Below are 22,648 nucleotides of genomic sequence, written 5' to 3'. Positions count from 1 at the left end.
AGAGGAACTTTTAGTTCCCATTTTTCGTTTAACTATTATTCATTGAAATTGTATTTTTGATATAAAATTTGAAGTAAAAACGATATGTTATCCCGCTGGTCTCAAGCAAACAATGGTTTTCACCTGAAGAAATTCATTACAAATGGGAATAAACAATTCTCTTTCACCATGTTGAGTAGAATTTGGTTACTCTGTCATAAAATGAATCAGAACAAAACATTTCTCTATCGCTCACTAAGTCAGTATCATCAGAAGATATACATCATAATAATAATAATATCAAAAAAAATAATGTTTACTTCAAAAAAATGTATAAAAAGATGAAAGATGAACATATAACAAGCACAGAAATGAACATGAGAAGTCACTGAAGGTGATAGAGCTTGTGCGTGACATTTATTGAGTTCACAAATCTATACAAAAATACAATTTAAAATTATAGAAAAATACAATCTAAAATTAAAAATTTTTTTCTGAATGTTTGCGGTTATGATGAAGTGAATGAATACAGTTGAAGTAGTTTCTGAATAATTATCGGAATATAACTGCCTGAATGCTGAAATTATCAACATTGGTTTAGTGGATGTCAATTTTGGGAAGTTTATTTTTATCGGAAATATGTCAGAATTAGGGAAAATTGAAAACACGGTTGGATAATGCCAATTCCGGGAAGTTTTTATGAAAATGTTAAATTCAGTTCCTTTTTTCTTATAATTCATACAAATAAATATTCGGTCTGATGTATGTCACTCGTAAGTTAGCGTAGTAGTTTCAAGTCTACGAGGTCGTTGAAAACTTTTCTATCTGTATACTTCAACCACTTTTCCACATGGAGTTTGTAGGATTTATAAGATTTAACTTTTTTTATATCATCAGGAAGTAGATTATAAACTTTTGGTGCTGAACATTCCACTGACCTTTGACCGATAGTTTTTCCACATGTCGTTTCATTGATATATCTACTTTTTGTTCTCGTATTGTGATGATGTTCAATTGTTTCTGTGTATATTGATTAGAATCCGATAAGTGAAGATTTGTCTCATATCAAAAATGCCATTTTCCAGAAATAATAAATCACTGGAATAAGTAATATTTTTCCTGTAAATTATCTTCAAAATCCACTTTTGCATAACGTTCAAATTATGTAGATTACATGGAACTACGCCTCCCCATCTTTATATTCCATATGATAACCGGTAGTGTATTAGTGCGAGATATAATATTTTCAAGTTCTCTGTACTCAAAAAGTCAGCGAAATATCTAAATTCGATAAGCAATCCCCTTAGCTTATTTTTAACATGATGAACGTGAAGGTTCCATCTTAAGTGTGTAATTATCCCTAAGTACTTCGACCTATCTTTTTCTAGAATGTGTGTTATATTGCTCACCACCAAAGGACCTAATTCTGGTAAATAGTTGGAATATGATGTGAATGGTAAATAGTATGACTTTTCATCATTCATTGTTGAACTGTTGAATTTGAACCAGTCACATATACCATGAAAGTCTTGTTCGGCTTTATTTTTTACATCTGTTCAAGTTTTGTCCTTATAAAGTATTGCCCTATCATCAGCAATACTGATGATTTTACCTGTAGATCGATATGTCATGAGACTGTTTATGTAAAGAGTTAATAATAGAGGTCCAAGAACCGTTCCCTGTGGAACTCCATAAAAAACTGCCCATGGGAAACTTACTATTCCATCGATTTCTGTAACTTGTTTTCGTTCTGACACATAGCTTTCCATTAGTAGGTATGAGGGTCCTCTTATCCCATAGGTTTGAAGTTTTTGGAGAAGGCGTTTGGGACACAAAAAAAATAGATCTACAAAAACGCAAATTTTTTTGTCCATGCATATATCGCATCCTCTGTACTTCGACCTTCCCTAAATCCAAACTGGTTGTTGGAGAGAACTCTAAATTTTTCAAAAAATGCATACATTTGTGTCTCCACGATTTTCTCAAATATTTAAGAAAACACCGACAACAAAGAGACTGGCCGGTAATTTTTGGTTTTTGCCCTATTTCCATTCTTGTACAAGGGCTTGATGATTCCTAACTTCAAGCAATTTGGAAATTTACCTTGCTGTAAACACGTGTTTATTACAAATGTCAGAGGAGTAGTAATTAAATTTTTTAGCCCTTTTACCATTTCAGATATAATAGAATCCCATCCATGTTATATGTTCTAAGTTGGACGAAAAGTAAATTTTAGTACTTCCTTATATGAGTTTCCGAATTTTGTAACACACTTCAAAAGTCTTTAATTTTTTTACGAGATATTTTGAATTATTACTCTTTTCCATTTATCGGAAATTTTTTCGTTCGAACATGTGAATGTTCATTTATATTATTCCACCCATAATGGATATTTCTGTTCAACCAATCATTGTTGGTGAATTTTTTTTCGCCCGTCCTATTATTTTTTTACAAATATATTCAACTTCCCTATTTCTACGTCTTAACCACTTTTGCAAATCGTACTCTCCTTCCATAATCCCTTTCATTAAGGTGACGGACTTTGCGTATTCTGTAGCGTTTACATTTGTTCTTTTTCAAAATAGTTCTGGTTCTCAACATATATCAACGAAGCATTAATTTTTCCTGCCATAGAAACCAAGGAAAGCCTACGCCTTTCAAATGGTAAATAAATTGAGATGCTATTTGATCATACTAAATTATACAACAATCGAATTTTGATCAAAAACTGATATTTTGGTTACTTCCAGGATTGAGAATCATAAAAATATTACGAATTATAATTGATTGGCGAGAAATAACCTTCGAAAGAAGGATTACGGCAATACAAAAATTTCCAAAACGAAAAAGTACGAATTTTCATTGTGTTAGGGTGCCTACCTGTCGAATTCATTGGGAAATCTAAATTATATTTTGAAGAAATCGAAACAATTTACAGAAGTAACGACAGGACCGTAATTTAAAATTGTTGTCACTGATGATAGTAGTTATTTCAAATGAAATGCTATAAAAAAATATCAAATGTTATTCACCTTCAAATTGTGAATTTTTGACTTTATCAATATCTGTAATGAAAAAGACAGGTTTGTATTAAAAAAAAGTTGATGTTGATCATGTTGACACGAAACGTTTCATCGAATATTCATTATTGAATCTTCTCCGGAATAATAAATCAATTCGAGAAAAACGAATAACAGCATTTTTGGTTTTTCCCGTATAATTCGAGAAGGGAGAGAGTCCCCCATAAATTTTATTCGACTATTGTATTGTTACCAATGACGGTCACCTTTTTTCCCATTTAATCGTCTTCGTATCGGTTTAGAAAATAGCAATGTTACCACATGATGAAAGAAACGGCGTGTATAGTTTTAATTTTCTCATTTTTTCAAAACATGGAAATGAAATGTTATATTTCTATCTTTCTCATTTCATTAACAGAAATATTTATTTTCATTGACTGAAATAACATATTTTCATCAGTTCGAAGAAAATGATTCAACATGTGATATTCATGATAAATAAAATGTATATGTAGTGTCCACCATCAAACGTCATTGTCCGTCTCACTTCGAACTTTATTGTTCCGAAAAATTTTGGTCTATCTGCAAACACGCCTTATAAAAACCAACGTACAACCAATACCTATTTTGCAAATAAAATTCACCAGGTATCATCATATTTCAGTAGAATCATCTGTAAGTTGGTTGAGAGAAGTGAAATATTTAGCTTAGAATGGAATGAACACAAACAACAATTTTCTCGAAGTGAGTTGGCATCATCAGGGGATGAACTAAAATTGAGTGAAGTCCATCTCCACTGATGTGGTATCAAAACATTTCAATTACGTATACTATAATTATAATTATCCATTGAAGAATACCACGAAAGTTATTTTGCGAGCAGTATCAAATATCATTTTGGCACCATTATAATAAAATTCTACAATTTCATGTCCAACTCACTCCGTTCGTGATAGTTTTTCATCATATCAAACTCTAAATTTATTAATATCGGCTCGAATTCGACGTCAGATGAAAAATGGGACACGATCTATCCTCCATTATTGAAATCTGGAAATCTGCTCCCAGTACTAAGCAAACATCATTATTTTTCGTCGCTGACGGTCGAAGCCAATCTCCTGTTCATTATTTTTTCCATTTTATGTCAGTGATAGACTTATTCTACTCATTATAAGCGACCAAGTCTTCTAGATACAAATGAATGAACTTTATTTTATGAGACGCCAGAAAATTCATGTTTCGTATTTCTTACCTCCTTTTCTAGAATTTGTTTGAAATGTTATATGTCTCATTTTCACACAGAGAAAAATATTCCACTATTGCGTTCATTAACTTTCTTCTATCAATAGTGTAAAGTAGTGTAACGTGATCAGAAACAACATTTCGTTCATTATTTTGAGTAACTATTGGAAAACCATTTCGAATACTTTGCTTCTTGGGAATTGTTCAACCTGAACATTTTTTTTCATCTTTTCACGACACTTATAGCACCAGCCTTGTTTTGAAAGTTATTTGCTGTCGTATTCTTCGGGATATCATTTGGATTGTATTCCCTGATTCATTCTTCCATATTAGTATCAAACATGACGATCTGTTTCTGTTATTCACTGTGACGAGCGTTAAAACACCACCAGAACCGCACCAGGACAACATACTGCCTCTCAAAGTGCGTTTCGCTAACCAAGTTAGCAGCATGTGGAAATGTGAGTTTTCTCAAAATCCCAATTGAATAATTCTTTGCTCACCTTGGAGAATTTTAACGTATTGTGGTTACTACATATGTCATTTGTCAAACTAAATATGTTCTATAAATAATGATGACCTTATGTCTATGTCAAATTTTTACTTCCTTTTCCTCCTCGTACTAATCATTGAGCACTCTGGAAATAATTTCATAATTTTTAAACAAAATTATAATGTATTGAACCCAAAAGGGTATATATTGTTATGTTCATGTTCACATTTACTCAAAGAAGTGTTGTACTAAGGTTTTGTATTTTGATTCTTCAGGATCTTCTTGAATATACTTGACGAGAAAGTGATTCAAAAAATAATTTAAAGTTCAACTCCAAACAAATTACACGAGTTTTACTTACTTGCAGGTATCGCACTGATGATGGCGTGAAAGCCGTGATGGCGTGATTCACAAATAAATCTCTTGCACGAAATACGACTCCATTCCTGATTCATCTGAAGATGACAGAGTCTGAATATGAATCTCAGGCATCTTTTAATATCTCAGTCAGCTCCAGATGTTTATGATTTTGTGAATTTTGTGAAACAAATGACTTGAATGTATAATTTTGAATTAATATACGCAAGGGCATTTGCTTGAAAGCAAAACTTCAAAAATCATGAGATTGCATGCATTGTAATTAATCTAGCCTGATGTACGAGGAATATATATTTTGAAATTTTTTCAGAAAAAAAATCAGGATATAAACTAAACTTAATTTCCAATTGCAAATTTTTCAATTTACTTGAAATATATACATTTCAATCGGTTGAACATGACCACTGCTTTTAGCCGCTGTTAACTCTTTAAACGCTGTCGAGCCTTCTACTGTTTGATCGTTTTTATATGATTTATATTAGCTTCACCTGTATGTAAGTATGTTTGTCTGTAACTCTTAAGCTCGGGATCTGTATTTGACAGTATTTTCGACAGTATTGCTTGATCTATTCGCGGGCAGATGGCGCTGTACGTAACCTCCTTGATATATTGACATTTTTGCTTGATCTGTTCGTGGGCAGATGGCGCTGTGGGTAACATCCTTGATATATCGACATTATTGCTTGATCTATTCGCGGACAGATGGCGCTGTACGTAACCTCCTTGATATAATTCGAACTCACTTAACATGTATTTCTTCATTTGAAAAAAGTATTTTTTTATGAACACGCGCGCCTGCTGCCTTATTTGTAACCCTCCTTTGCGCGCCTGCTGCCTTGGGATTGGTAACTGATTTTCAAATTCCCTCTCCGGAGTCGGAAAATATCAATGATCATTTTTCTGAACAATATACGGCTGATTGATCCCAAAGTTTGTATAAAATAAATATAGTTTAAAAATACTAAACAAAGGCTTTCATAGCATACGAAACAAAAAAACTAAAAATAAACATAGTTTCAAAAACTAAAAAACACGCTTTAAAAGAACATCGAATTAAGTAGTTGGAATTTTTTTTAATAAGCCTTAAACAATAATGAACGAAAAATACTAGTATATTTGTGGAAAAAGCGTGGGCGCCTTGTGCTATATTTTTTTATATCAAGCGCCCGTCGCTTTTTTCACAATAATACTAGTATTTATTTTTCGTTATTGTTTCAAGCTCATTTTGAAAATATATTTTTAACTTTTCAGTTCGATGTTTTTTAAAAGCGTGTTTTTCAAACTATATTCATTATACATTGAGTAATAAGTTCGTGATTCCAATTTTTTTGTCGATCCCATTGTTGATGCTTAGGCTGGGGGTACGAAAATCGCAACGGCCCAGCGATGGCGACCGCGAGGCGGCCCCGCGCGAAGCAAAGGCGACCTATTCACACTAGGTTGTTCTTGTCGCCTCTGCCTCTGTCTAGACGTCGCTCTCCTACCGTCCGAGCATCGCTCGATCGCTCCGCCCCGCCACAGCTCGTTTCGTGCGCGTCACCTATATTGTAAATGTTGTTTTATGCATAGTCACCGTTCCGTCGTCGCTTCGCCATCGCTCGGCCATCATCATTTTCTATGAAGAATTTAGTTCGTGTATTTTGTCAAACCTGCTCTATAGGACAGTAAAAATGTTCAACTCAACTCGTAATAAAGGGTAGAAAATTCGTCAGAATTACTTCTTTCTAGGTAATAATAACTGAGTTCTCATTAGAAGACTTGGTTTCAATGATCATCTTCGAAGTAAACTTGTGTTACGATGGCGAAGTTTCGTGCCCATACAATATACTTCTCGTCGCGCGGGGCGACGCCTCGCCGCGCCACGGTCGCCATCTCTCGGTCGTCGCGATTTTCATGCCCCCAGTCTTAAGAGTCAGAAAATTTGTTTTCAGTGTACGAAATAGAATAGAATATATCTAGTAATTTGATACAAGTTGTGTCTATTTTGTTAATGACCTGCAGAACTTTTTGTAGTTCGAGTTTGAACTACAAGAAATTTTCAGTCTGGTTATTTTTTAATTACCAATTACCAAGTATTGAGTAATGGATCATAGAACAGATGTGTTATTGAAAAAAAATCTATTTCAGATAGTCTTTTCGCATCCGAACAGATAGTGGCTTCTATAGAAAAGAGATGTATATTCATCAAATCAAATATAACAAATAACCTCGATGAATAGTTGGTAATTTGTTTCTCTCTTATAAATATTCCGCTTGATTTCGCGTGGAGTGTATGGCCTGGTGAAACTTAGTCCCAGACACCGTTTTTTGAAGGAATTTTCTCAACAGCTCAACAATTAATCTCTCAATGATCATGGTTTGTAGGCTTTCACGGCCGATGTCAGATGTTTCCACGTTCATTAGCCGTGGTCTGCAGGTTTTTATACCTGACGTTTCGTCTGCTACTGCGGCAGATATCATCGAAAGCGATGCGGCAACGGTCGAAGTGTTTTACCTTGTTGCGATGCGCAAACTAAAAATGGTCATGTATGATTCGTAAGGCTTGGTTGACTCCGGCCTCGTTTTTGCGTTACGCAGAAACGTATTCTTCACATGATACATGTCCTCTTATAGTTCGCAGACACGTCTTGTCCTTTCTACCAGAATCCTAATAACTTCTCCAATCATCACTCTATCGGATGATGATTAGAGATTTTATTCAAATATTGGTCCGTATGGGTTGGTTTCCTGTATACTTCATACTCCAGTCTGCCACTCTCCAGTCTTCTTACTAATACATTCAGAAAAACGATTCTTTTCTCCTCTATTTCCTCCATTTTGAACTGGATTCTGCAAATTCCTCTTGCCCGTGACTCCAAACCATGAAGGTACCATCATTATATCGTAACCAGCAGGAGGATCGGACTGACGAAATGTTCTAGACGGAGCTCGTCATTCGATTTGTTCCATGTAGAAGTTGGCACGTACTGGACTACTGATTGCAACAATTCTTTTTGCTCAGAGACTTTTTTATCTTACTGGAAGTATGTTGATGTTAATTAATGTTGAAATAAGGCGCTGATGTCGGCAGGAAATAATCCGCTGATGAGTTGCAGAGTTTCACCAACCGGAACCATTGTGAATAGGGATACATCAAAACTTACCAACACGTCATGAGGATTCAGTTTCAAATCGCAAATCTTTTCAAAAAAGTGAGCTGAGTCTCTGACGAATGAATTTGTATTCCCCATAAGTGGCTTTAGAAGACCCAATGAGCACTTGGCTGTGTCATACGTCGAAGAGCCTATGGCACTGACAATCGGCCTAAGTGGCACATCCGGCTCGTGAATTTTCGGTATTCTTTATGACCAAGTTGGTAATGCCTTGCTTCTCTGTAACGCTCTGTTCATATCCTGGTTAATAGATGATGCACGAATTAACAAGTTGGTTTTTACTAAGAAGCAGTTGGTCGGAGCTCGCTTGAGTACGTTATATGTGTTGGAGGTCAAGTAGATCAACTATCGTTTTCCTATGGTCGTGCTCGTTCAACGGAACGGTGGTATGTTTTTATCAGCACATAAGGTGAGGTTGTTCACATTATTGTTCAGAGCTTTTAAGGCTGCTCTTTCTGTACATGTCATGTTGGGTTTAGTAGATTTTACTCGTTTCAGGATCCCCGTTGTCTCGATATAGATTTACTCCTCATCTGGAATAGTGTGTGGTGTAAGAGCAAACTTTTCCTCCTTAGCCAGAATCATGGTTGGGGACCGGCACTCCATAACACATAGATCAATTTCATTAATTGAAGAAAGGTGAGACTAATTATGTAAGAGCAGTCGGTTGTCCGATACTCAGTCCCATTGAAAGTACAAACGCACCAGGAACATTTTCAGTATGCCTTGATAATATCAGCAGACGAAGTGTCAATTATGAAAACCTGGAGAGCACGGCTAATGAACCCGGAAACATTAGAAAATTTGTTTGCCGGGTACCTTTCTCAGATTTATATTCGTACAACTCCATTAACAAAAAATCTGTTCAGAGTGAATTAATTATCCTTCTGTAATTTCTTTGGTACTGCCTTTGTTTCAAACTTGGCTTCTCCGCATCAGTCTGTGCAATGGCATAATGTTTCATTTTTATATAAAACGTTATTATTCACGGATATACGTCATTAACTTTGTGAATTTGCCAACTCCAGTTCATTAATTAAATAAAGCTTCTCACATGATGAAAGTGCTCCGCTTGCTTTGAAACACAATTTTCCATAAATTATTCACGTTTTGTGAAGGTAATCAACTGCTTATTATCAGCAGTCACATCAATTGATGTTAATAATGAAATGATATTCAATGTTATTGGACTGAATTTGAAGGCAATTCATTAGAATATTGAAAAATGTAAAAACTATCACTAAGTCTTTTCAGAAACACTTATGTGACACACATAATTTCCTCAGTAGGAAACGAAATATTCCAAGTGAGTTCATTATCTCCCAATATACCATTTATTTTGACTATTTAAAGAACTCATTACTACACCAAACGTTCCAAACAGTGCATTACAAGTATATAGTGGGTATTTTCGAATTAGAGTATATGAGTAGATAGTTCAAGTAAACGATATAGTGCTCCCTACCTTCCAGCAGTTCCCCTTTATCAAAATAGTTAGGGAGTTAACTAATTTCGTTATTCAATAATAATTTCTGATTATAAATGAATCACAATAACTATATTATATATATATATATATATATATATATATATATATATATATATATATATATATATATATATATATATATATATATATATATACTCAAAATGCACCTACCACCTGAATGGAGTTGGACAAAGTGCTATACACAGTCCGTAACTCGCGATGGAACACCCTATTTTTACGATAAAACATATTAGGGAGCAGAATAGGCTAAAATATTCCTTCAGATTCGTGATCAGGACTACCAACTTACAACGAATCCAATTTTTTTCTGAAAAAGTTTCAGTCCTGAAAAATCCGAATTTGTCTCACTTCTTATGGAAACACCCCCGTATCTTCCGTAACATTCGAGGTGGAACGATGAAACTCTCAGGACTGATAGAATTGCTCAAAATGCACCTACCACCTGAATGGGGTTGCCAAAGTGATATACACTGTCAGACTATTGTAGGGTAATTCGAAAATCGTTCAAAATAAAATCGCCTAAAATATGTCAAAAATTCAAATTATGGGTATATTTTGTTCTAGTGAAACAAAACAGAATATAATAGTACACATATATTATTTATTAAAAAAGTAAATAAGAAAATAATAACAACAATAAAAAATGAAATAAAAAATATTATTACACAATAATAACAGAATAATAATCAACTGATAGATTAGAAATTAAGGTGACTTCTTAACATTTGTGGCTTTCCCATTGGTTTCATAAATTCATTGGGTATTATCACAGAGGTGTTTGGTACAATTGAAAAAATATAGGTTGTTTCCATTTTCTGAGGTGATCTCAGGAATGAGTACATGAATGAGCCGTTTTCCATCATCTAATAGCTTTCCTTTTTGTTATCTTAAGTTCTACTGAAATGAAATCATTGATTTCTTATTTTATTAGTTCAGTCTTTTTAGTTGCATTATCAGTCATTTCATTATCATCTATTCTTTCGTCAGCTTCAATGTATTCACATTCAATATATTTTAGATCAAAAAACATTTCTAGCTCATCTGAACCAGTATGCATTAGTACGATTTCTTATTCTGTTACGATATCATCTACTGTAATACTTCTCCCAGATTCTACTTTGAGTTTCTTTCTTTTTCCTACAGAAGATGGTTCGGTACGACCGAATCTGTTGTTTTCGAAAAGTTCTTTGAGGGAAGCGGCTATTCGTGCTTCAGTGCCCTTGTTGAGTGTGGTGAATTATATAAAAAAACTGAGATATTTTTTTTGACTTTTACAGTTTTATTTTTACTATCTCAAAAACAATTGTCCTATCATATGTGTAAGCAAACTTGTAACTCACAAACTCAAATTGACATAAAATATACAGCATGTAATAAAATCACAAACGATGCTGCAACTCTCGAACTCCTACATTCTCCCACCTTTTGCAATGTTGAATTGCAAACTTATATATCGATCAGAAATCTTGACCAATTATCCTGACCTAGTACACACAGGGACGGCTTTCTCTGAAACCCTTTCTTATCCTGTAGTTGAAGATTGTTTGCTTTCCTGATTTGGATGATCTTCTTTGGTTGTTTCGTCTCCATATGGAGTTACTTTGGAATTTGAAATGGGTCGTTTTACGAGTTTGACTAGCATTTCTGGTTCTCCATTAGAGTTTGAAATTTCTAGCGGGTAGATTGTTGAATTGGGCGTATTAATTCACCTGTAGCTTTGATTCTTCCCATCGGCCAAATAATTCTCTTGGTATTGTCAGATCCAATAACCAACTCACTACATTTTCTTTGTTCTAAATGTACCAAATTTGCCAGATATTCATTTCTGAATCTCTCACGAAGATTTTCTCGAATTTTCTGGAAATATCGGAATCTCTTTTTGATGCTTGTTCTTTCAATTTGATCCATATCTGGTACTTATGAGGTTGGGATGCTTCGTAGAAAAGATAACGGTGTTACGGGAATTAGTTCATCTGTATTGTCCGAAACGTATGTGAGTTGCCTTGAATTTATAATCGATTCGCAGTCACAAAACAGTGTCAGAAGTTCTTCATAATCGAAGATTTTCTTTCCTAGATTTCTTCTCAAAAGTTCCTTGATCATTCTCAGGATACGCTCCCACCATCCACTCCACCAGGGTGCTGAAGGGACGTTGAATTTCCAGGTGATTCGTTGAACTGATGAGTGTTTCAAAATTTCTTTCCAATCTAAGTTTTTCATTTGGTTATTGGCTGATACTGGCTGATACTGTTCCCCTCCTAGCAATAAATCGTCTTAGTGCCTGTAGAAAAGCTTCAGTTGAAAGAGACTGCCCAAAATGTCTTCTTCCCTTCAATTCCTTTTCAATGGTGTCATCAACTACATTATTTAAAGACTCAACTGTTTTGAGATTGTAATTACATAATCTTCATAATTTGCATTAGTAAACCATGCAGGCACCGCTTTCAGAGCAGTTTGTGGTTTTTTAGAGAACGTAATGTTTTTATTCAAATGTATGATAGTCACAAGCGACTTTGTCTAATACTCCGAATATTGGTGAATAATTTCAATAAATTAAATTGATACAACAACGCTTCATAGAGTGGATTTGTCAATTTGATTTGAAAAACTCATTCACAGAAACCTACATTTCAATAAAGTACTCAAAATTTCCACAATTCTGAATTCAACGTTCAACCATGATTGGAAGACGGATTTTTGAAGTCACGTTCCTGTGCAAAAATACTGAAAAACATTCCAGGAATAATTTAAATCGTTTCAGCTGAAAAAGTACATCAATTTTTGGAACATCAACCCCATCATTTGTTTCTTTAACTGTTGTATATTACATGTCATACTCTCGTCTTTCGCATCGAGTATTATTCCTTCGTTTCGAAAATGGTATTTCTTTCCCATAAAACAACTTCATTTCATTGCTCCCATTCTCAATACTCTCGAAAATTCACCGCAATTTCCTGCCGTCTACAGGATAAATTCCCTCACTTTCTCACTTTGATATAAATTACCTTATTTATTTCAGTCGAGTATTCGGAAAAGAAAAATAAATATTATTCCAACGGACTTTTTATAAACAGACAGTGTCGATGCTGCCGACGTAAACGAATCTATTTCAATGTACCGGTTGTCTTACTGGGGAATGCATTTATAGAGAAGTTAATGTAATTTTTTGAAAATTGATATTTCATATTAATTCCTACTGAGACCAAATTTGAATGTATATTATATGAAGTTTTTGACAAAATAATTTTTGTAGGAATTGGTGTTTTTTAGATTTTTCTCTAGGTATATGAAGTGAGTCAATTGAAAAAGGAAGTTCATGAATATTATGGATTCATAGTTTTCACCATGAATTTGAAATGGTGTGAAAAACTTTTCCAAATACAGAAAGAAATAAGTTATTTCTTTTCCACATTCATGATTTTTGAGTGGCTGATAGATCAATATCGAAACACATGTTTTGTCCAGTATTTTTACAGCAGAAATTGTGTTTCAAAATATTCATATTTGAAAATGGATGTTTTAGTTGTGAATTCTGTAGTTCACTAGGGTTAAAGAGCTACCTTTGGAAGTGAAAATTTATACGGGACTTTTTCCATTTACGACCAATGTGTCATGGATGATAGTGGTTTCAAATTCCACTGCGAATATTTGAAATATAAATAGGGAAAACTGAAGGAATTTTATGTGATCAAAGGCATATATTGAAACATGTTTGTTTCAGTTTGTCTTCTTATGATGCACTATTTAGAACCTTTGGTGTAGTAATGAATATTACTGGAGTTCTTTCCCAACACCAAATCGTTATTTGAAATTACTACTTTGTTACCTCCTTTTCTCTCAATCGTTTTATAAATTTCTTTTGATTTTCATTGTTGTTTATTGAATGCTTCCGTTTATCAGTTATCTTGTTCTTAGAGATTTGATTCCTGACCTTTTCTCGAACTAGTCCGTTCGAGGAATCGGGCATATATTGAATCGAACTTTCAACACTAGCAACGATATCCTCAAGAACTTTCTCGGAAGGCGGGATGCCAAATTTCAAACCGTTGTTCAAAAGGTTTATCTCTTCCTTATCAAACGATTGTGATGAACGAATTTCAACAATATTTATGACTTTCGGAGTGGTTTCTTTCGGTTTATGCTTAGATATGAGGGTTTTGAATTTCTTATTGAGCGTACACATTTTTCTGATATATTTTGATTCAGTCATCCGAAACATTCCTCTCTAAAAGTCATTCCATTGTATGTAATCATTTTCGTCTAATCTATATGTTAGTTTTTTATATAGACTATAGCTATCTAATTCTTAGAGACTACGGTTAGTGTACAGATAATCGATTTATAAATCAAGCCATTTTCATTTTTTTAAAACAAGTCATACACTACAGAGTCTTTTGGAAAGTCCAGAAGACAAAGTCGAGAATTCGGAAAAGTCTGGAATTTACGAAATTGAATGTAAGGACTGCGATGCAAAATATTATGGACAGACAAAAAGATCTATTGAAGTAAGATATAAGGAACACATAGCACACTTGAAATATGGAAGATCTGAAAAATCAGCAGTCGCCCATCATATTTTGCAACAAAACCATTCCATAGACTTCAGTTCATTAACAACAACAGGCAACTAGATGCCTATGAGAGTGTAGAAATAAGTAAACAAAATAATATTATGAATAACGATGATGGACCTTTACCAAAGAGCATACTATATAGCTTGTTAAAATAAAATAATGTTGGGTTTACTGATTACTACATAAGGACACATTGCAAAAATAAATTTGCATAGGCAATATTGTGAAATCTATTTTTATATAGCTGAACATTGTTTCATATAAATATATACTGTAAAATGAAAGATAAGGCAAAATTGTAAAATTAATTTAGGGTGGTATGGTTTACCTCAATGGGATACCTATATAGCATAAATAGGTTAGCTCGCATTAGTTTCTAGTTTTAATCTTCCTCTTTGAAGATGATCACTTGGTGATCAAAACACGTGTCGAGGTGTTAAAAATAACGATTCGGTGTTGGGAAAAAACTCCAGTAATATTCAGTTCGTCTTGCTATTTCAGCACAGATTAGACGGTACACAGTAAACATATATGAGGATCGACTGAAACTTTCCGATTTCAACATGAAGGAAGCAGCACTCGTAAATGAAAGCTAGTGAATTCTGTTGTTCATCTGTTGACAGTTATTCACCAGAGTTTTAGCCATGTTGGATGTGCAGTTGCTCATGAAAATGGACAAAATAGAGTATCGAACTATTATTGAATATTTGTTTTTAAAAGGCAATTACCACATAGAAAATTTGAGCAGCTAAATATAAACTTGGCCTTAAGAGCTTGAGAGACCATGTACGTTCGGAACGTTCAAAAATTGCAACTACCGACGAAAACCTCGTCAAAGCTCACCACATGGTGCAAGACGACAGCTAAATTAAAGTGACAGAGATAGCAGAGTCAAAAGAACGTGTTTGTCACATACTGAAACAACATTTGGACTTGAGAAAGCATAGGGGTAACCGGCGCCAAAAAAAGCAAAAACCTGTTTTTTATGCAGGGAAAGTAATGTCAACTACATTTTGGGGTAGTCATGGAGTTATTTTAATCGATTTTCTTCAGAAACTTAACACCTACTACGCATTATTGTTTAACAAGCTGAAGACAGAACACGGGGAAAAACGACCACATTTGCAAAAAAAAAAACTGTCTCACCAAGGAAACGCACCGTCTCACACCTCAGTGGTTGCAATGGCGAATATCCACGAATTACGGTTTGAACTGCTTGACCCTCCTCCTTACTCACCAGATCTGGCCCCAAGTGACTTCTTTCTGTTCCCCTATCAAAGAATGGCACTCGAAAGACATATATTTCTGTCGAATAAAGATGCAATCAATTTCGTGAAGAATTATTTTGCAGAGAAAAATGCCGAGTACAATTTGGACGGGTATTCTCAGTGGAGCTGATTAATTCATTCGGTGAGTGATGTTTCAGGTCAAATGGAATACGTGAAACCCTGACAAACACGTGACTCGGTCCGCAGAAGGGCAAGCTGTTGTTTCATCATCTTTCAAATAGACACAACTCGCGCTGTCTTCCGACAGTTCAACTCTCTGCATACGATGATTCAGACGACAACTTTGTTTATTCTGGCAGTTGTTCAACAATTGTTCGGTAACCTACTTCGACAACCTGTTATTGACATCGCTTTAGGCTTCGCCAAATAAAGATTGAATAACTGGATGGCAAGAAAATTCATGGACTTTGGTAGAATCTACCAGGATTGGCTCACTCCAAGGCGTTCATTGACCCTTTGAAGCTTGAAACTAAACAATTGTTGGACTATAGCTACGATGTCTAACAGGCCTTCTGACAGGCCACTTTCATTTGAATCAACATATGAAGAGACTAGAACTGTGTGTCCCCTCTCTTTGGAAAATGATGAAACAGCAGAGCACATATTTTGTGCCTGCCCCGCTGGGTACCGAATCAGGTTTTCATAGAGTTTCGCATCTGACCTGAAAGACCACTCACCATACAAACTAATCGGCTTCGTTGAGAAGCTGGGTTTATTTGTTCGGGTGTGAATAGGTGTGGGCCACAATAAACCCTTGCGTGTTGCGGAGGAGGGTCGAATAGACCCACTCACTTTGGACCTAACCTGACCTACTTCAACTGATGTATTAATGACTAGAAAGGGGTCAATCGTTGCAGATTTTACTCGAAGTTTGAAACTCTTTTTGAAGTTTAAGTATTCAGTATTTGTTGGCCAAAACCTGAAGTGACGGTTCATTTCCGATGAAGCTGCTTGTAGCGCCTTCTCTGGCAATTAAGTTAGCAGTTTCATTACCTTTGAGGCTAATGTGGCCAGGAATCTAGATCAGCTACAATTTGTTGACTCTTCTTATTGCGGAGAGTCTTTTGTTGGCAGTTCACTACCAACTTGGATATTCATCGGTGAGTGACTAGTGTTTTCAAAGCCGTTTGTTTGTCTGTCTGAGACTTGAAGGTGTTTTTGATCCATCCTTCTTTACTTGGATGATGGAATGACACCCATAAGAAAACTACTACTTCCCTGGCTAATATCACATAGGGCGTCAGATTATATCCGACAGATGTCAGTGCAGGATTCTCCATGAAAGTAATTTCTATATATGCTGTTGGCGATACAACTCCCGCAATAGATTTTCAATTATTGAAACACACTTGCAGACCGGTTTCGGGCTGTTTGGCCACTCGTTAGTGCAGGGAAGTGTCTATCATCATCATGAAGTTGATGATTTCCGATAAATGAAAATCGAATTCCTTCAGAATATCATTCCTTGAACTAGACTAAAGCGGACAAAAAACAACAGGTTTGTCATCTTCCGATCTGCCTGTGAACGAGGTAACCAACCGCATATCCGAAGGAAAACTTCAAGTATGCCTACTGACTATATGTGAAAAATTTTCTTTCCTCATACGATGAATTGGGCAAATTTTGGATAAGCGCTTGGTTACCTCGTTCACAGGCAGATGGGGCCATGACTAACCTGTTGTTTCAGCCTAGTTTGAAAAATGATACTCTGAAGGAATTCGATTTTCAATTATCGGAAATCATCAACTTTATGATGATGGCCAAACAGACCGAAACCGGTCTGCAAGTGTGTTTCAATAATTGAAAATCTATTGCGGCAGTTGTATCGCATATGCAGGAATAACTTTATTGAAGAATCCTGCACTGACACCTATCGGATAGAATCCAACGCCTTACGTGGTATTAGCCAGGGAAGTAGTTGTTTTCTGATGGGTGTCAGTCTATCAACCTATAGTGTAGGGAGTAGAGACTGGCCTGAACTAATGATTTGATTCAAAGCCAGTCTTCAAGTATGCCTACTGGCTATATGTGAAAAGTTCTTCACTTGCAAAAGTTATCAGTTGACAGTTATCATTATTAAGTTGGGGGGGGGGGCATTTTCAAAATGTTGTGATTTTCAGCGACAGTCAAATGCTGTCGCTCAGCATAAACATGTTTTGTGCAATTGACAATATGCACTATTCTGTACCTATGTTGTCCATATTCAGTAGTCGTTTGAAGTAGATCAGAATACTGTTGTAGATTTGGGAATCCGTATCATATAAAATATACTCCAGTTATCCAAAATATACAGATATTATTTCTGAAACGCATGGAAAATATCATGAAAGATATTGTAGTTATGAGTGTTTGTCGAAAGAGCTCATATCACTCAAAAGTTATAGTGAATGTAGAACGTCCAACCCTATTCGAATATATTATTCATTATCTCTCGTATATCCTCTCGATTCAGTAATACGTTTCACATACATGTTCCTGATACACTTTATCATTAATATTCTTCAATTACGACTATGTCTAGAACTGCAAATAATGTTCTTACTGTTATATTTTTTCTCACGTTTGGCAGTTTAAAAAAGGAATACTCAGATACCCAACTTTATTTAAAATTATGTTCAGTTCAATTTCAAAGTCTGGAATAGTATCAATATACACCTAAAAATGGGCTATTTTGATTTTTCCAGATGAATACGTCTAACGGACTCTATAATGTTATTGACAAAATCATTTTTTTGCGTCTGTCTTACTGATAGCTTCTCATTCGAATTATCGCAAGGATTATTTAGGCTTGTTTGCGTTAAAACCACAATAGACTGTTTCGTATCCTGTCTATATTTTTTTCTTGTTTATTATCTTTTATTTGGCCTTCATATTTCATGAAAATGTCGCTTTCTTTTCAAACGTTACAAAAAATACTTTCCTTGCATCACCGATATAAATAAACAAAACATCCAAAAATAAAATTTTGGCTTGAATCCATAATGACAAAAATGGTACATCTCCCGTTGTTATCATGACTTAAGGAACAATTCCGAGTTCCTTGATCAGCTAAACACAATGGAAAAAATATTACATTAACATAACTGACACATTATACGGTCTTCTTGACGATTTTCAGGTATCAAGTTCACGTAAGTATGGAAGTAAAGTAACCGTACAAATTCCTAAAAATGTAATAGACAGTTTCAATGATGTAGTTACAATTAGAGATCCTGAACTTGTACATTTACATAAATGTCATGTACACATATCTAGGAGAGTTAACTTTTACTCGATCTCAGCAATATATTCACCGAACAACAAAATAGGTCATCTAGTTACACTGAGACCAGTTCACATCGGATTGGATTATTGCGAAGGAACAAAACAAAACGGAAACCAACCAGCAACTCAAAGGTTGCGTATAGAACCATACATTTTCAAATGGAAACTTTTTAGGTTTTCTCATTTTCATTTTTGGCTCATTCCCAAAATTTCACCGACATTGTATAAGGCTCATCAATTGTAGATTAGCTCAGTTCGATCAAAAATCTACCATGTCCATAAAAAATTCAGAATTATTCCAGAATTATGATATCAATGTGGTTTGATTATATATCACACATATATTGGTCATTTATTACGCATCGAGTCCTAAAATGTATTCAGGAATCATAACTTGAATTTCCTAAAATATTAATTTGCAAGAAGAAACGGTTTCTGAAGTGATCATTATGAAAATAGTCGCATTAAATTGAGGTATGATATTGTTCGAAACATTTATCGTGCCATCGCATTGTGAATAGCTTGGCATTGGTTACAGCAACAAGTATATTATTGGTATACAACACTTTTTTGCTCCCAACCCAGTACGGTAACATGTTCATCTAATTTATCTCCTCCCATTAATGGAACTAGTGATACTTTATACTTGTTGTAATTGTCCTAGTAGAAAATCGATTGCGATACAACTTTCCAAGCAATGACCAAACTACGAGACCACCAAAAAAAAGAACTGCTGTCTGCGAAACATCAACTTTTTTTGATAAGGAAACTTTCATATCGTGGTATCGCAGGTATTAAGTTACCAGAGATAACGATTTTCAAGATTTTGAGTCGGCAAAATCAGCAAAATCAGCAAAATCCAGTACTTTGGTGTTTACTATCTTCTGTTGAAAAAAAACGTGAAAAAATTCCGAGGAGAAAGGAAGAAAGCGATTGGCTCCAAACTAACTGTATCTGTAGAGTAGGGAGGCTGAGTGTAGACCCACAACACACATGTGGTCACATGTGACCCACTGTACATCCTCCCGAGGAGTTGTCCTCCCAGGTCATTGTCCATCCTGTCCTTTCCAGGAAGGTGGACACACTCTCTTACTGACAAAAACTCCGGACACTCGCATAGGACATGCCTGACAGTTTCACCTTCTTGTTCACACATCCTGCATAGAGGTGTGTCCACTAGCCCCATATTATGGAGGAGTTCCCTTAGTTGACAGTGGCTAGTCAGTAATCCTACTGTTAAGCGTAGATTTTTCCAGATCATCGCCAGATATTATTTCGACGCTAGCTTCTCAACGTCGCCCAGGGTGATCCTGGCAAAATTGCATCCTTTGATTTCATCCCATCTCTTTAGGGATTGAGCATGGGTGTAACGTTCGGCTAGTTCCGCAATTGTCGAAGTCATCAGGCCGTAGTTACCACTGGGTCCAAAAATTCTTAGTCCAGCCGCTTTCTTCACCTCAATTGGAATGCCTATATTTTTTTTCGACGAGCGGCAGATACAAGTTCCAATACAAACAAAAGCTGTGGCTGGACTGAGCAAGCTACTGTCATTCAACCGGAGGTGAAGTAGAAGGGGGATGTAGGGGGTATTCCAGTCGACTAGAAAATATGGCGTTCATTGTTGTGGCTCTCAGCTTCTACCCACAGAAAAACAGTCCCGTTATTTTCTAGTCATCACTCTTTTAGAAATGAAAACAACTTCAATGGAGCATGAGACGTATCTGAAGTACAAAATGACATGTAAAGCTCGCCGACCAGAGAGGTCACAGTTCGTAACGAAATTTAAAATCATACGTACAGGGCGTGCTACGATAATCGTTATTTCAACAGGTCGAGAATGTATATATACGTCATTCATTTCAAATGAAAAACCCTGTATATTTTTCTATTTTCAGTTTCGTTATTTTATTCCTAGTAGCAATATCATGCTATTGCTCGACTGGACAATGAACATTTATTTATCTGAGAACATTTATTGGTCGAGTGGTATTCGTGAAGATTTTTTCCTGAAATATCATCAGCTGAGTACTGAAAAACATGGAATTTCAATGAGAATATTTGTTCAAAAGTACAATTATCGAAGGCACAATGTTCAAATATATTGAAAGATTACGTAAATAACTTAAATCATATTTTTAATGAAACACTTTCATTGTTGAGATTTATCGTGCCTTGAAATGAGACCGTAAAGCCGGCACCCGGGTCAGACGACTTACTTGAAGCGGCTAGATGCATTAACTGTACGTCAGTTATTCCTTTTGATTTCAATGAAATTACTGATATTCAAAGTAGTTTTTAGATTTGTTTTTAAAATGTAATATTACAACAAAAAAATTTGATATTGTGACTTCTGAATATCATAGATGAATTGTTGGTTTTCAAGATGAAGTTTAAATGGAGAACAAGTAATTTTTGTCTCCTATCTAATAATGGACCATAAGTGAGATGTTTGGATGTAAATAGGCAGAATTTTGAACAATGGCACAAGTAACTCAATAATCCAATAAGTAACCACACTTTAAAGTTTGTGGTAAAGGTTTGACACAATTTGTGTTTTGAAAAATGAAAAGTTCACACTTGTGTGTTTCTTCATCACTTCACAGCATAAAACAACGTTGCTTTCCGCTGTCTGTCCCTATGTATGCTTATATCTTCAAAACTGCGCAAAGAATTTTGATGTGGTTGCTTTAATAGATGAAGTGATTCATCTATTCCAACAAGATGGATTCCAACAAGATGAAACACCACCATATTACTCCAGACAAGTAAGAAACTATTTGGATACTACTTTTCCCGGTCGTTGGATTGGCCGTCGAGGTCCTACAGAATGACCAGCCCGTTCGCCAGATTTGACACCTTTGGACTTTTTTTATAGGGCTATTTGAAGCAAAAGGTGTACGAAACTGAACCTGCTCCAATATGGGATAAACGGCAGAGAATAATAAATATTTGCAGAGCTATTGATGTTACTGTGTTCGAAAATGTTCGGCGTGAAATATCAGATGGGCTGTTCATATGTCAATGAGTTCAAAGTATGAGCATTTTCTGAACTGACCCCAAGCTTGTTACTTCATATTATGTAGTTGAATGGCAATGTTTCAGGCAATTATTGAAAGTTCCGCCATTTTGTAGTAGTTGAAGATATTGACATTATATTCTAGGGTTGTGAAGTATCCGTCAGGAGCTTCACAAGACTGCCCTTTCCATTCAATTCTTTTTTTTTTCAGATGGCTCTCAGTCGCCATCTTGAAAATTTCAGCTGTCAATTTTATTTCAAAATAAAGTATTCATTATCTCAAATTTCAATATTTTGAGTTGAACCGTTGAAAAAATAAAAGGGAGGGAAAATATTGAAGAAATGCATTGTATAAACATGCGTAATATATTGGAGAAACACTGATAATTGTAGATGTTTCTAATGTGATGTCATGAATAAATACTTTTTTTGCGTTCACATTTCATACGCTGTCTGAACCTGATAGATCAAAATAATGTACTACAGTATTTTACTCCATAAAAAGGTCTACATAAAAGTCCGCGACGGTATATGTCTATCTTTAAAGGACTCTTTCACACATGGAGCTTCACGTCCTTCGCTCCTATTCGGGAGCGTTTATTACTCCTACCTAACTCCCATTCACACTGGGAACCTTTTTAGTTCCTGGCTCCTTGAGGCCAGGAATGGATCACACGCGAGCTGTTGCCATGTACCTACCTTCTCTACCGTCGACACAAACCTCCACGACA

General features: G+C 35.3%; 1 protein-coding gene across 1 annotated transcript in view; it reads left to right on the top strand.

Annotated features, from left to right (window-relative positions):
* Window positions 1-22,648, top strand: part of LOC111507868 (capon-like protein) — a 212,815-nt gene that overhangs the window by 105,883 nt on the left and 84,284 nt on the right. The gene's annotated exons all lie outside the window — the stretch shown is intronic.

Source organism: Leptinotarsa decemlineata, unplaced genomic scaffold (genome assembly GCF_025532065.1).
Source record: "Leptinotarsa decemlineata unplaced genomic scaffold, Ldec_3_MD MMD2_tig00000035_RagTag_RagTag, whole genome shotgun sequence".
Lineage (NCBI taxonomy): Eukaryota > Metazoa > Arthropoda > Insecta > Coleoptera > Chrysomelidae > Leptinotarsa > Leptinotarsa decemlineata.
This window is presented reverse-complemented; position numbering and strand designations above follow the sequence as displayed.